The 13,459-nt window shown below is 47.2% G+C and overlaps 1 pseudogene; it reads right to left on the reverse strand.

Annotated features, from left to right (window-relative positions):
• The window catches only part of LOC137306266 (retroviral integration site protein Fli-1 homolog), a 72,727-nt pseudogene extending 71,209 nt beyond the window's left edge, over window positions 1–1,518 (reverse strand).
• Window positions 1,519–13,459: the final 11,941 nt, after the last annotated feature.

The raw sequence follows: 13,459 nt of genomic DNA on the forward strand, positions 1-13,459 counted from the left end.
TTTCTAATTACTTGGTGCGTTGTTCAGATATTTATTGATTTATGAAATGTTTCACTGTGTTTGTCACTCGTTTACTGCTCGTGTCCTGTGCTCTGGGATTCTGATATCACCGCTCTCATCGCTTGCAGCTCGGTTTTCGGCAGCTGCTGCCGCCTTATTAAAAAAAGCAGAAGTTTTTTTGGCAGACTGCTGGCTGAATCTGCAAGGCTCGGCCTAATCGTGTTTTTGCAGCAATTTTTTGAGCTCTCTGCGGTTTCACACAGATCTACAACAAGTTGCAGCACCCCGGGGTGAGCTCCTGAAACAATGGCCCGGCTACACCGTTATTATTATTTCTTTTTGCAACACAAAGGGTCTTCATTCAACAAAAGAGAGAAAGAAAAAAATGTTGGCAGCGGCCTTTGGGACACTTGTTTACCCCGAAAGCGCGTCACAAGCTTCCAACTGTCGTTGCAAAAGACATTTTTGCTCCCTTGCTGCACAACCTCAGGAAATTAGGGCAGGAAGCATGAGTCTTGCGGCCGGAAGTTACTGCTGTTATAGATAAGCCACCTGATGAAACTCGCTGTGAGTTAATGTCAATTATGCTTTAAATAACCCCGACCATCCTTGAACAAAAAGAAAAGGAACATTTGAAACCAGAATCCAAGCAGCACAGAAAATGCCTTTACACATGTCGGTGCATCGATTCTCCACAATTTGCTGCCGGATTTCAGCAGGAATCGCTGCAAAAAGTTTGCAGCAGCTGCGGATCGGCAGTGAATAAACTTAATCACAACCTCCCATCCCCGCCCCAGAAAAATGAACGCCTTCTCCTGCAATTCAATAACTCGACATCAAAGGACAATCCGCAAAAACAATCTGAAGACAACCTGTAGATCGGGGCTTGAGTGACTGTGAGAATTCCTGACCAATTACTGAGCGCTCTCTAACTCACGCACCTTGCATTTCAGTCTGACCTGAAGGTCCATTTTAAAAAAAAAATGTTGAAAGTGACTAATTCGGTTGAGTGGATTCGTTAACCCTTTAATTATAACCATGGCTCGTGTTTAACGGGACTCCGCCTCAAGCCTTCAAACTCGGGCGCATCCAGTGAGTTGTTCAGAACCAATGTAACTTTTTAAAAAAAGTGTAAAGTGTAATTGTGGAGCGCGTCCGCCGGACACTGTTTTGGTTTTATCTGTGTCTCTTGCAGTGGTTTCTCGTCTTATTAAAGCGCAGGCTTACAACCGCCAACGGGAAGGAAGAGGAAATTTTGTACCAGAAGGAAAGAGTGGGGACCTCGGATTACCGGCCCGATCTGCAGCCTTTACTTGAAAGGCTGGTGGGTGTTTTCCCCTCTACCCGCTCACCTCAAACTACGCCGCTCCACTCACCTTAATGGTGCAATCCATTTCACCCGCCTCGCTCGATTTATTAGAGAGAGAATCTTTTTTTTAATGAAGAGAAAGGCCTCACGACCCGCGCTCGTCGCCGGCCAGTGTTGAGAGCATTGCAGCTCGCTCTGCACACCAACAACCGGATGAGAAGGTTTTTACTAAATTTGGGAAGTGAAGTCACCGCTCGGTGCAGGCTGGTTTCCTATTGGTGGATGTGAGTGTTAGTGAAGTTCTCATCGAAAAGGTGAAGGTTCTGTGTGAGACACCGAGATACAGATTGGGCAGGAGTGAAAGAGAGAGAGAGGTTAACAGCAGAGAGGAGGAAAGAGATCAGAGAGAGATCGGAGAGCAACAGAGAGAGGGAGGTCAGAGAGAGAGAGATCAGAGAGAGAGAGAGATCAGAGAGAGAGATCAGAGAGAGAGAGAGAGAGGGAGGTCAGAGAGAGAGAGATCAGAGAGAGAGAGAGAGAGGGAGGTCAGAGAGAGAGAGAGAGATCGGAGAGCAACAGAGAGAGGGAGATCAGAGAGAGAGAGAGATCAGAGAGAGAGAGAGAGATCAGAGAGAGAGAGAGATCAGAGAGAGAGAGAGATCAGAGAGAGAGATCAGAGAGAGAGAGAGATCAGAGAGAGAGATCAGAGAGAGAGAGAGAGATCGGAGAACAACAGGGAGAGGGAGAGAGAGATCAAAGAGAGAGGGAGATCAGAGAGAGAGATCAGAGAGAGAGAGAGATCAGAGAGAGAGATCAGAGAGAGAGATCGGAGAACAACAGGGAGAGGGAGAGAGAGATCAAAGAGAGAGGGAGATCAGAGAGAGAGATCAGAGAGAGAGAGAGATCAGAGAGAGAGATCAGAGAGAGAGATCAGAGAGAGAGAGAGATCAGAGAGAGAGATCAGAGAGAGAGAGAGAGATCAGAGAGAGATCAGAGAGAGAGATCAGAGAGAGAGAGAGATCAGAGAGAGAGATCAGAGAGAGAGAGAGAGATCAGAGAGAGAGAGAGATCAGAGAGAGAGATCAGAGAGAGAGAGAGAGAGATCAGAGAGAGAGAGAGATCAGAGAGAGAGAGAGATCAGAGAGAGAGATCAGAGAGAGAGAGAGATCGGAGAACAACAGAGAGAGGGAGGTCAGAGAGAGAGAGAGATCAGAGAGAGAGATCAGAGAGAGAGAGAGATCGGAGAACAACAGAGAGAGGGAGAGAGAGATCAAAGAGAGAGGGAGATCAGAGAGAGATCAGAGAGAGAGATCAGAGAGAGAGAGAGAGAGATCGGAGAACAACAGAGAGAGTGAGAGAGAGATCAAAGAGAGAGGGAGATCAGAGAGAGAGATCAGAGAGAGAGATCAGAGAGAGAGAGAGAGAGATCGGAGAACAACAGAGAGAGGGAAAGAGATTAGAGAGCAACAGAGAGAGGGAGAGAGAGATTAAAGAGAGAGGGAGATCAGAGAGAGAGAGATCAGAGAGCAAGAGAGAGGGAGAGAGAGATCAAAGAGAGAGGGAGGTGAGGGAGAGAGAGAGATCAGAGAGAGGGAGATCAGAGAGAGAGGGAGAGAGAGATCAGAGAGAGAGGGAGGGAGAGAGAGATCAGAGAGAGAGAGAGATCAGAGAGAGAGATCGGAGAACAACAGAGAGAGGAAGAGAGAGATCAAAGAGAGAGGGAGATCAGAGAGAGAGAGGGAGAGATCGGAGAGCAACAAAGAGAGGGAGAGAGATCAGAGAGAGAGATCGGAGAACAACAGAGAGAGGGAGAGAGAGATCAAAGAGAGAGGGAGATCAGAGAGAGAGAGGGAGAGATCGGAGAGCAACAAAGAGAGGGAGAGAGATTAGAGAGCAACAGAGAGAGGGAGAGATCAGAGAGAGAGAGATCAGAGAGAGAGAGAGAGATCGGAGAACAACAGAGAGAGGGAGAGAGAGATCAAAGAGAGAGGGAGATCAGAGAGCAAGAGAGAGGGAGAGAGAGATCAGAGAGAGAGAGGGAGAGATCGGAGAGCAACAAAGAGAGGGAGAGAGATTAGAGAGCAACAGAGAGGGAGAGATCAGAGAGAGAGAGAGATATCGGAGAACAGAGAGAGGGAGAGAGAGATCAGAGAGAGAGAGAGATCGGAGAACAACAGAGAGGGAGAGAGAGATCAGAGAGAGAGAGAGAAATCGGAGAGAGAGATCAGAGAGCAACAGAGAGGGAGAGAGATCAAAGAGAGAGGGAGAGAGATCAAAAAGAGAGAGAGATCAGAAAGAGAGATCAAAGAGAGAGGGAGGGAGATCAGAGAGAGAGGGAGAGAGATCAGAGAGCAACAGAGAGAGAGAGACAGGAGATTAACAGAGAGAGAGATCAGAGAGCAACAGAGAGAGATTAGGGTCTAATAGAAAGAGAGATCAAAGAGAAGAGAGGTCAGAGAGCAACAGAGAGAGAGAGAGAGATCAGATAGAGAGAGAGAAATCTGAGAGCAACAGAAGGAGGGAGAGAGAGATCGAAGAGAGAGGGAGAGAGATCAGAGAGAGAGAGGGAGAGAGATCAAAGAGAGAGGGAGAGAGATCAGAGAGCAACAGAGAGAGGGAGAGATACCGGAGATTAACAGAGAGAGAGATCAGAGAGAGAGAGGGAGAGAGATCAAAGGGAGAGGGAGAGAGATCAGAGAGAGAGAGATCGGAGAGTAACAGAGAGATGAGTGAGTAAGGGACAGGGAGAAATAGATCAAAAAGTAACAGAGAGCCCCGAGACTAACAGAGAGAGAGCTTCCAGAGAGTAACGGAGATAGAGAGAATCAGAGAATAAAAGTGAGAGAGAGATCAGAGAGAGAGATCAGAGTAAGAGAGAGAGATCAGAGAGAGAGAGAGATCAGAGTAACAGAGAGAGATCAGAGAGAGAGATCAGAGTAACAGAGAGAGATCAGAGAGAGAGAGAGAGAGATCAGAGTAACAGAGAGAGATCAGAGAGAGAGAGAGAGATCAGAGTAACAGAGAGAGATCAGAGAGAGAGAGAGATCAGAGTAACAGAGAGAGATCAGAGAGAGAGATCAGAGTAACAGAGAGAGATCAGAGAGAGAGAGATCAGAGTAACAGAGAGAGATCAGAGAGAGAGAGAGAGATCAGAGTAACAGAGAGAGATCAGAGAGAGAGAGAGATCAGAGTAACAGAGATCAGAGAGAGAGAGATCAGAGTAACAGAGAGAGATCAGAGAGAGAGCGAGAGATCAGAGTAACAGAGAGAGATCAGAGAGAGAGAGAGAGATCAGAGTAACAGAGAGAGATCAGAGAGAGAGATCAGAGTAACAGAGAGATCAGAGAGAGAGAGAGATCAGAGTAACAGAGAGAGATCAGAGAGAGAGAGATCAGAGTAACAGAGATCAGAGTAACAGAAATCAGAGAAGGTGAGCCAGAAAGAGAAAAGGCGAGAGCCAACAGCACAGGACCCGAGGAAGGGTGAGATTGAGTGTATTGGAAATGTTGAGTGTGGGTTTTTTAGGGCGCGGCTCCGCACTAGAGGCCGCTGATTTATTTCTGTGTGTCCTTTGCCGGCTGTGCGCTGAGATACGGCCCGAGTCGTTCGATCCCAGAGCTGATCCCGGATGACTGAACTGCACTTCCCTCATATCACACCCGAAACACCAGCGAAAGGCCGAGCGCCGGTCTCTCGCTCCTCACTGACCCAATGCCACTCAGTACTGGGAAACCAACACCAAATGGATCGGATGCAGGATATTACACGGCTGGAAACGTCACTCGATGAAAGACTGCGCAAGCGCTTACTCAGATTGTCCATATCCGCTTCTAAATCACCCTCTGCAGTGCCTGGACTGAGGGCACTGGGGTAAACAGGCGATGGATATCACTGCCTGCATATCTACGGGCCCCCATTCAGCAGGGAGGTAGCGGATAAGACAGACAAAGAGGTAGATAACGGCACCGCTGGTGCAGTGGGATCGTCCAAGATTCCTGTCCTTGCGATCCATGTCCAATTCCCTACCGGCGCACACTAGTTTACAAAAGCAAGGAAGTTATACTAAACCTTTATAAATCACTGGTGAGGCCCCAGCTGGAGTATTGTGTCCAATTCTGGGCACCACACTTTAGGAAGGATGTCAAGGCCTTAGAGAGGGTGCAGAGGAGATTTTTTTAAAAAATTCGTTCATGGGATGTGGGCGTCGCTGGCGAGGCCGGCATTTATTGCCCATCCCTAATTGCCCTTGAGAAGGTGGTGGTGAGCCGCCTTCTTGAACCGCTGCAGTCCGTGTGGTGACGGTTCTCCCACAGTGCTGTTAGGAAGGGAGTTCCAGGATTTTGACCCAGCGACGATGAAGGAACGGCGATATATTTCCAAGTCGGGATGGTGTGTGACTTGGAGGGGAACGTGCAGGTGATGTTGTTCCCATGTGCCTGCTGCCCTTGTCCTTCTAGGTGGTAGAGGTCGCGGGTTTGGGAGGTGCTGTCGAAGAAGCCTTGGCGAGTTGCTACCAGAATGGTGCCAGGGATGAGGAACTTCAGTTACATAGAGAGACTGGAGAAGCTGGGATTTGATCGAGGTGTTCAAAATCATGAGGGGTTTTGATCGAGTCGATGGGGAGAAACTGTTTCCAGTGGGGGGAGGGTCGGTAACCAGAGGACACCGATTTAAGGTAATTGGGAACAACCAGAGGGGAGATGAGAATTTTTTTACGCAGCGAGTTGTTCTGATCTGGAATGCGCTGCCTGAAAGGGCGGTGGAAGCAGATTCAATAATAACTTTCAAAAGGGGAATTTGGCTTGAAAACAAAAAAAATACAGGGCTATGGGGACAGAGCACAGAAGTGAAAGTAATTTGATAGATCTTGCAAAGAGACCGCATGGGTACAATGGGCTGAAAGGCCTCCTTCTTTGCTGTATGAATCTATGGTTCTATGATAGTGAGATAGACAGAGATAGGGAGTGAGATAGATAGAGGAGTAGAGAGTGAGATAGACAGGGGGGATAGAGATTGAGATAGACAGAGAGGTAGAGAGTGAAATAGAGAGAGGAGTGAGAGTGAGATAAATAGAGGTAGAGAGTGGCATATAGACAGAAAGGTAGAGAGTGAATTAGAGAGATGAGTGAGAGTGAGATAGGCAGTGGTAGAGAGTGAGATAGACAGTGGGGTAGAAAGTGAGATAGACAGAGGTAGAGAGTGAGATAGACAGAGGTAGAGAGTGAAATAGACAGAGGTAGAGAGTAAGATAGACAGAGGTAGAGAGTGAGATAGAGAGACATAGAGAATGGGATAGACTGAGGGGTAGACGGTGAGATAGGCAGAGAGGTACAGCGTGAGATATAGAGATAGAGAGTGAAATAGAGAGAGGAGTGAGATTGAGATAGACAGAGATAGAGAGTGAGATATAGAGAGGTAGGGGGTGAGATCTGAGATGAGGTAGAGACTGTGATCTGAGGTGAGGTAGAGAGTGAGATATAGAGAGGTAGAGAGTGAGATATAGAGAGGTAGAGAGTGAGATCTGAGATGAGGTAGAGGGTGAGATCTGAGGTGAGGTAGAGAGTGAGATATAGAGAGGTAGAGAGTGAGATATAATGGAGTAGAGAGTGAGATATAGAGAGGTAGAGAGTGAGATATAGAGGGGTAGAGAGAGATCTAGAGAGATAGAGTGTGAGATCTGAGGTGAGGTTGAGAGAGATATATAGAGGGGTAGAGAGTGAGATATAGAGGGGTAGAGAGAGATCTAGAGAGATAGAGTGTGAGATCTGAGGTGAGGTAGAGAGTGAGATAAAGAGCAGTAGAGAGTGAGATCTGAGATGAGGTTGAGAGTGAGATCTGGGGTGAGGTAGAGAGTGAGATCTGGGGTGAGGTAGAGAGCGACATCTGAGATGAGGTTGAGAGTGAGATATAGAGGGGTAGAGAGTGAGATATAGAGGGGTAGAGAGTGAGATATAGAGGGATAGAGAGTGAGATCTGAGATGAGGTTGAGAGTGAGATCTGAGGTGAGGTAAAGATTGAGATATAGAGGGGTAGAGAGCGAGATCTGAGGTGAGGTAGAGAGTGAGATATAGAGGGATAGAGAGTGAGAACTGAGATGAGGTTGAGAATGAGATCTGAGGTGAGATATAGAGGGGTAGAGAGTGAGATCTGAGATGAGGTTGAGAGTGAGATATAGAGGGGTAGAGAGTGAGATCTGAGATGAGGTTGAGAGTGAGATCTGAGATGAGGTTGAGAATGAGATCTGAGATGAGGTTGAGAGTGAGATCTGAGATGAGATTGACAGTGAGATATAGAGGGGTAGAGAGAGATCTGAAATGAGGTTGAGAGTGAGATCTGGGGTGAGGTAGAGAGCGACATCTGAGATGAGGTTGAGAGTGAGATATAGAGGGGTAGAGAGTGAGATATAGAGGGGTAGAGAGTGAGATCTGAGATGAGGTTGAGAGTGAGATCTGAGATGAGGTTGAGAGTGAGATCTGAGATGAGGTTGACAGTGAGATATAGAGGGGTAGAGAGAGATCTGAAATGAGGTTGAGAGTGAGATCTGGGGTGAGGTAGAGAGTGAGATCTGGGGTGAGGTAGAGAGCGACATCTGAGATGAGGTTGAGAGTGAGATATAGAGGGGTAGAGAGCGAGATCTGAGGTGAGGTAGAGATTGAGATATAGAGGGGTAGAGAGCGAGATCTGAGGTGAGGTAGAGATTGAGATATAGAGGGGTAGAGAGCGAGATCTGAGGTGAGGTAGAGAGTGAGATATAGAGGGATAGAGAGTGAGATCTGAGATGAGGTTGAGAATGAGATTTGAGGTGAGGTAGAGAGTGAGATATAGAGGGGTAGAGAGTGAGATCTGAGATGAGGTTGAGAGTGAGATATAGAGGGGTAGAGAGTGAGATCTGAGATGAGGTTGAGAGTGAGATATAGAGGGGTAGAGAGTGAGATCTGAGATGAGGTTGAGAGTGAGATCTGAGATGAGGTTGAGAGTGAGATATAGAGGGGTAGAGAGTGAGATCTGAGATGAGGTTGAGAGTGAGATCTGAGATGAGGTTGAGAGTGAGATCTGAGATGAGGTTGAGAGTGAGGTCTGAGGTGAGGCTTAGCGAACGCACAACACAAGTGAAATAGTCCACATGAGATAAGTAGCATCTCTCCACCAACTCCACATGTCTGAATCTCCCAACCTAATCATAGGAAAAGGCAGGTTCGGAAACTTCACGATTACACATCACGCTTCAAACTCCTGCATCTCAAAAGCTGCAAGCTGCAATTAATTGTGAGTTTTTGGGCCTATCTTCCCAAACAGGAAGTTAAGCGGTCGGTGCTGTCGCACCAGCATTGGGCGTGATGTAGTACCTGTGGTGCCCACCAGAGGGTGCTGCTCAATTAACAACAACAACAACAACAGCAACAACAACAACTCGCGCTCCTAAAGCGCCTTTAATTAGAGAAACGTCCCAGGGCTTCACAGAGGCGTAATCGGGAAAAAAAAATGAACGCAGGGCCATAGAAGGAGATATTAGGAGGGGTGACCAAAAGTTGGTTGAAGCGGTCGGCTTTAAAGAAGTTCTCAAAGGAGGAAAGGGAGGTGGAGAGTTTTAATGCACGGAATTCCAGAGAGTGGGACTTAGACGACCTTAAAAGGGTGGAGGTGAACAAGGTGCCGGAATTAACAGATCAACAACGTTCATTTATTCAGCTTTAACGTAGTAAAACGTCCCAAGGCGCTTCACCAGACAAATCAGACAAAATTTAACACCGAGCCACATAAGGAGATATTAGGACAGGTGACCAAAAGCTTGTTCAAAGAGGTAGGTTTTAAGGAGCGTCTTAAAGGGGGAGAGGTTTAGGGAGGGAATTCCAGAGCTTGTGGTCGAGGCAGCAGAAGGCACGGCCACCAATGGCGGGGCAAAGGGAGTGGAGGATGGACAAGAGGCCAGAATTGGAGAGATCTTCTCTTTTATTTATTCATTAGATGTGGGCGTCACCAGCATTTATTGTCCATCCCTAATTGCCCTTGAGAAGGTGGTGGTGAGCCACCTTCTTGAACCGCTGCAGTCCATGTGGTGACGGTTCTCCCACAGTGCCTAGTGGTCCGTCCGGTTTTATTCTTGTATATGACTTTTCGTAGCGAGATTTTACAACTGAGTGGCTTGCTCGGCCATTAATAATCAACCGCATTGCTGTGGGTCTGGAGTCACATATAGGCCAGACTAGGTAAGGACGGCAGGTTTCCTTCCCTAAAGGAATGGGTTTTTACGACAATACAGTAGTTTCATGGCCACCATTACTGATACTAGTATTTTAATTCCAGATTTTTATTTAATTGAATTTAAATTCCCCAGCTGCCATGGTAGGATTTGAACTCATAACTCTGGATTTTAGTCTAGGCCTCTGCATAACCACTCTGCTACCGTACCCGGAGGGTTATAGGGCTGGAGGAGGTTACAGAGATAGGGAGGGGCGAGGGCCATGGAGGGATTTGAACAGGAGGATGATCATTTTAAAATTGAGGTGTTTCCAGACTGGGAGCCAATGTAGGTCAGCGAGCACAGAGGGTGATGGGTGAACGGGACTTGGTGCGAGTTAGGATACAGGGGCAGAGTTTTGGATGAGCTCAAGTTTAATGAGGGTGTATGGTGGGAGGCCGGCCAGGAGAGCATTGGAATAGTCGAGTCTGGAAGGTTTCAGCAGCAGATGAGCTGAGGCAGGGGCAGAGATGGGTGATGTGATGGAGGTGGAAGTAGGCGGTCTTGGTGATGGAGAGGATATGGGGTCAGAAGTTCAACTCAGGGTCAAATCGGAGGCCAAGGTTATGAACAGTCTGGTTCAGCCTGGGACAGTGGCCAGGGAGAGGGATGGTGTCGGTTGCTTGGGAACGGAGTTTGTGGCAGGGACCAGAAGACAATGGGTTCGGTCTTCCCAATATTTAACTGGAGGAAATTTCTGCTCCTCCAATATTAGATGTCAGATATAACATTACAAATGATGAGGTGGGGAGCGGGGCGGGGGTTTGAAGGGCTGGAGGATGTTACCGAGATAGGGAGGGGTGAGGCCATGGAGGCATTTAATCCTATGTGCATTGACAGGGTATCTGAATATGTCTAACCCTGAGTGTACCGACCTCGTAGCAGAATGTTTTTAACCCTTTGTGTACCGACCCTGCAGCAGAATATATTTAACCCTGTGTATACTGGCCCTGTATCAGAATGTGCTTGACCCTATGTGTACTGACCGAGCATCAGAAAGTTTTTAACGCTAGGTAAACTGAGCATGTATCAGAATGTGGTGAACCCTGTGTGTGTACCAACACTGTATCAGAATGTGTTTAATCCTATATGTATGGATCCTGTATCAGAATGTGTTTAACTCTGTATGTACTGAACCAGTATCATAAACTGTTTAACCCTATGTGTACCGACCCTGTATCAGAATGTGTTTAAGTCTGTGTGTACTGACCCTGTATTGGAATGTGGTTAATCCTGTGAATGCTGACTATATATCAGAATGTGTTTAACCCTGTGTATACAGACACCGTATCAGAATGATTGGGCAGTGTAGAGGGAGCTACACTCTGTATCTAACCCGTACTGTATCTGCCCTGGGAGTGTTTGATGGGACAGTGTAGAGGGAGCTTTACTCTGTATCTAACCCTGTACCTGCCCTGGGAGTGTTTGATGGGACAGTGTAGAGGGAGCTTTACTCTGTATCTAACCCTGTACCTGCCCTGGGAGTGTTTGATGGGACAGTGTAGAGGGAGCTTTACTCTGTATCTAACCCTGTACCTGCCCTGGGAGTGTTTGATGGGACAGTGTAGAGGGAGCTTTACTCTGTATCTAACCCTGTACCTGCCCTGGGAGTGTTTGATGGGACAGTGTAGAGGGAGCTTTACTCTGTATCTAACCCTGTACCTGCCCTGGGAGTGTTTGATGGGACAGTGTAGAGGGAGCTTTACTCTGTATCTAACCCTGTACCTGCCCTGGGAGTGTTTGATGGGACAGTGTAGAGGGAGCTTTACTCTGTATCTAACCCTGTACCTGCCCTGGGAGTGTTTGATGGGACAGTGTAGAGGGAGCTTTACTCTGTATCTAACCCTGTACCTGCCCTGGGAGTGTTTGATGGGACAGTGTAGAGGGAGCTTTACTCTGTATCTAACCCTGTACCTGCCCTGGGAGTGTTTGATGGGACAGTGTAGAGGGAGCTTTACTCTGTATCTAACCCTGTACCTGCTCTGGGAGTGTTTGATGGGACCGTGTAGAGGGAGCTTTACTCTGTATCTAACCCTGTACCTGCTCTGGGAGTGTTTGATGGGACCGTGTAGAGGGAGCTTTACTCTGTATCTAACCCTGAACCTGCCCTGGGAGTGTTTGATGCTGACATCGGGTGAGTGAAGTGAGCAGAGTGATGTGTTTCATACAACGATTAGATTCACCCCTCCGCCCATTCAGGACGTGTTCCTATGATCATTGTTTCCAGTGGAAGAGTAAACGCACTGTTTTACAATCTCTAACTTATGAAAACGACTGTGAGGACATACTGTAACGGCTGTGATGTGATCTGAAGCCGATCCCACTGGCCAAATACTGTCGACCCTCACTGGAAATATTACAGATTCCCTCTGAGTGTTTTAAATCCCTGGTGAAATTCCCTAACTTTGTATTCCACACGTAACGCTTAAAAATGGGTGGATTTCGTTGGTCTTGTCGAATAGACCAGGATTGTGAAATTGTTAATTATCATTCGGGGCAGATTTACACATCGATGGGATACCGCCAGCTCCCGGCTCGTTTCTCCAGAACCGCGCTGTGTTTTTATACCTTTAAACCCAATCTGTACAACACGTGCTTTATTCAAACACTTCCCAAGCACTAAATAATTCAGCAACACTGTGCTGTGGGGAGTGTCGGACGAGCTGGGACCCCCGACCCCAGATAAAACCCACAAACCCACCCAGCAGCCAGTAGTTTGTTTATTAACCTGTAAAACGGGGCATATTCCACTGCATTATATCAGATCAAGGCGCCTGAACTATTTGAAATTCCCCCCACTCTCCCCAGTCTGATAGATTTGTGGGTTGTTAGTATTTGTTCACACCCAATAACCGAGCTCTGCGCCAGAACGGAGGGGGTAAAATTATCAGCAAAGACTGAACAGGCTGGGACTCTCTCCTCTGAGGGGTGACCTGATAAAGGGTTTGTAAATTATGAAAGGGTTTGATAGGGTAGATGCAGAGATGTTTCCACTTGTGGGGGAGACCAGAACTAGGGGTCATAAATCATAGAATCATAGAATCATAGAATCATAAATATAAGATAGTCACTAATAAATCCAATGGGGAATTCAGGAGAAACTTCTTTGCCCAGAGAGTGGTGAGAATGTGGAACTCGCTCCCACAAGGAGTAGTTGAGGTGAATAGTGTAGATGGATTTAAGGGGAAGCTGGATAAACACATGAGGGAGAAAGAATAGGCTGGGGTTGTTTTCTTTGGGCCGAATGGCCTGTTTCTGTGCTGTAAATTCTCTGGAATTCTATGTAGGTAACAGCGAGAGGTGTTTCCGAGAGAACTGATGACATAGGACTTCCGTTCAATGCAAACCTGGGAGATTAGCTCTAAGTTTAACCTCAGGTCTGGGTGACTTTGGTCCGTCTGTGTTACAGAGAGTGAATATTCAGGACTGAGACACGACACAAGAGTTCTTTCCTTACCGCGGACGGTGAATTCTTGCCCCAATCCCCAGGTCCGATCACACCGGACACAGTCTGCATGGTCAGGGCCACGTGTGGTCAGTGACCCGCGGGGAGGTCAGTTCTTAGTCCAGGTCCAGCCCGCCTCCTCTTATCAGGTCCCACGGTTTTGCTCAGTCCCACCCGCGCTGAGAGATCTCGAGTTTGGTCAATTCTGCCACATTTTTAAAACACGATTACTGTATTAAAAGTGAACGGATTTAAAAGCCGATGATAGTTGTTATTAAATCACAAACACGGATTATTGCTTCAGTTACCGAAAACTTTCTCCGTACTGCCTCAATCTCGGAATAAATGTACAGATTCCCCACAACAAACTTCGATTTGCTGGAAGTTAAAGCCTGAGTTTTAAATCACACTGCGCTTAAATCCAGGTCTGTTATTCTGAGTCATCTCCTTAAATCAGGCATTCCAC

Source organism: Heptranchias perlo, chromosome 42, assembly GCF_035084215.1.
Source record: "Heptranchias perlo isolate sHepPer1 chromosome 42, sHepPer1.hap1, whole genome shotgun sequence".
Lineage (NCBI taxonomy): Eukaryota > Metazoa > Chordata > Chondrichthyes > Hexanchiformes > Hexanchidae > Heptranchias > Heptranchias perlo.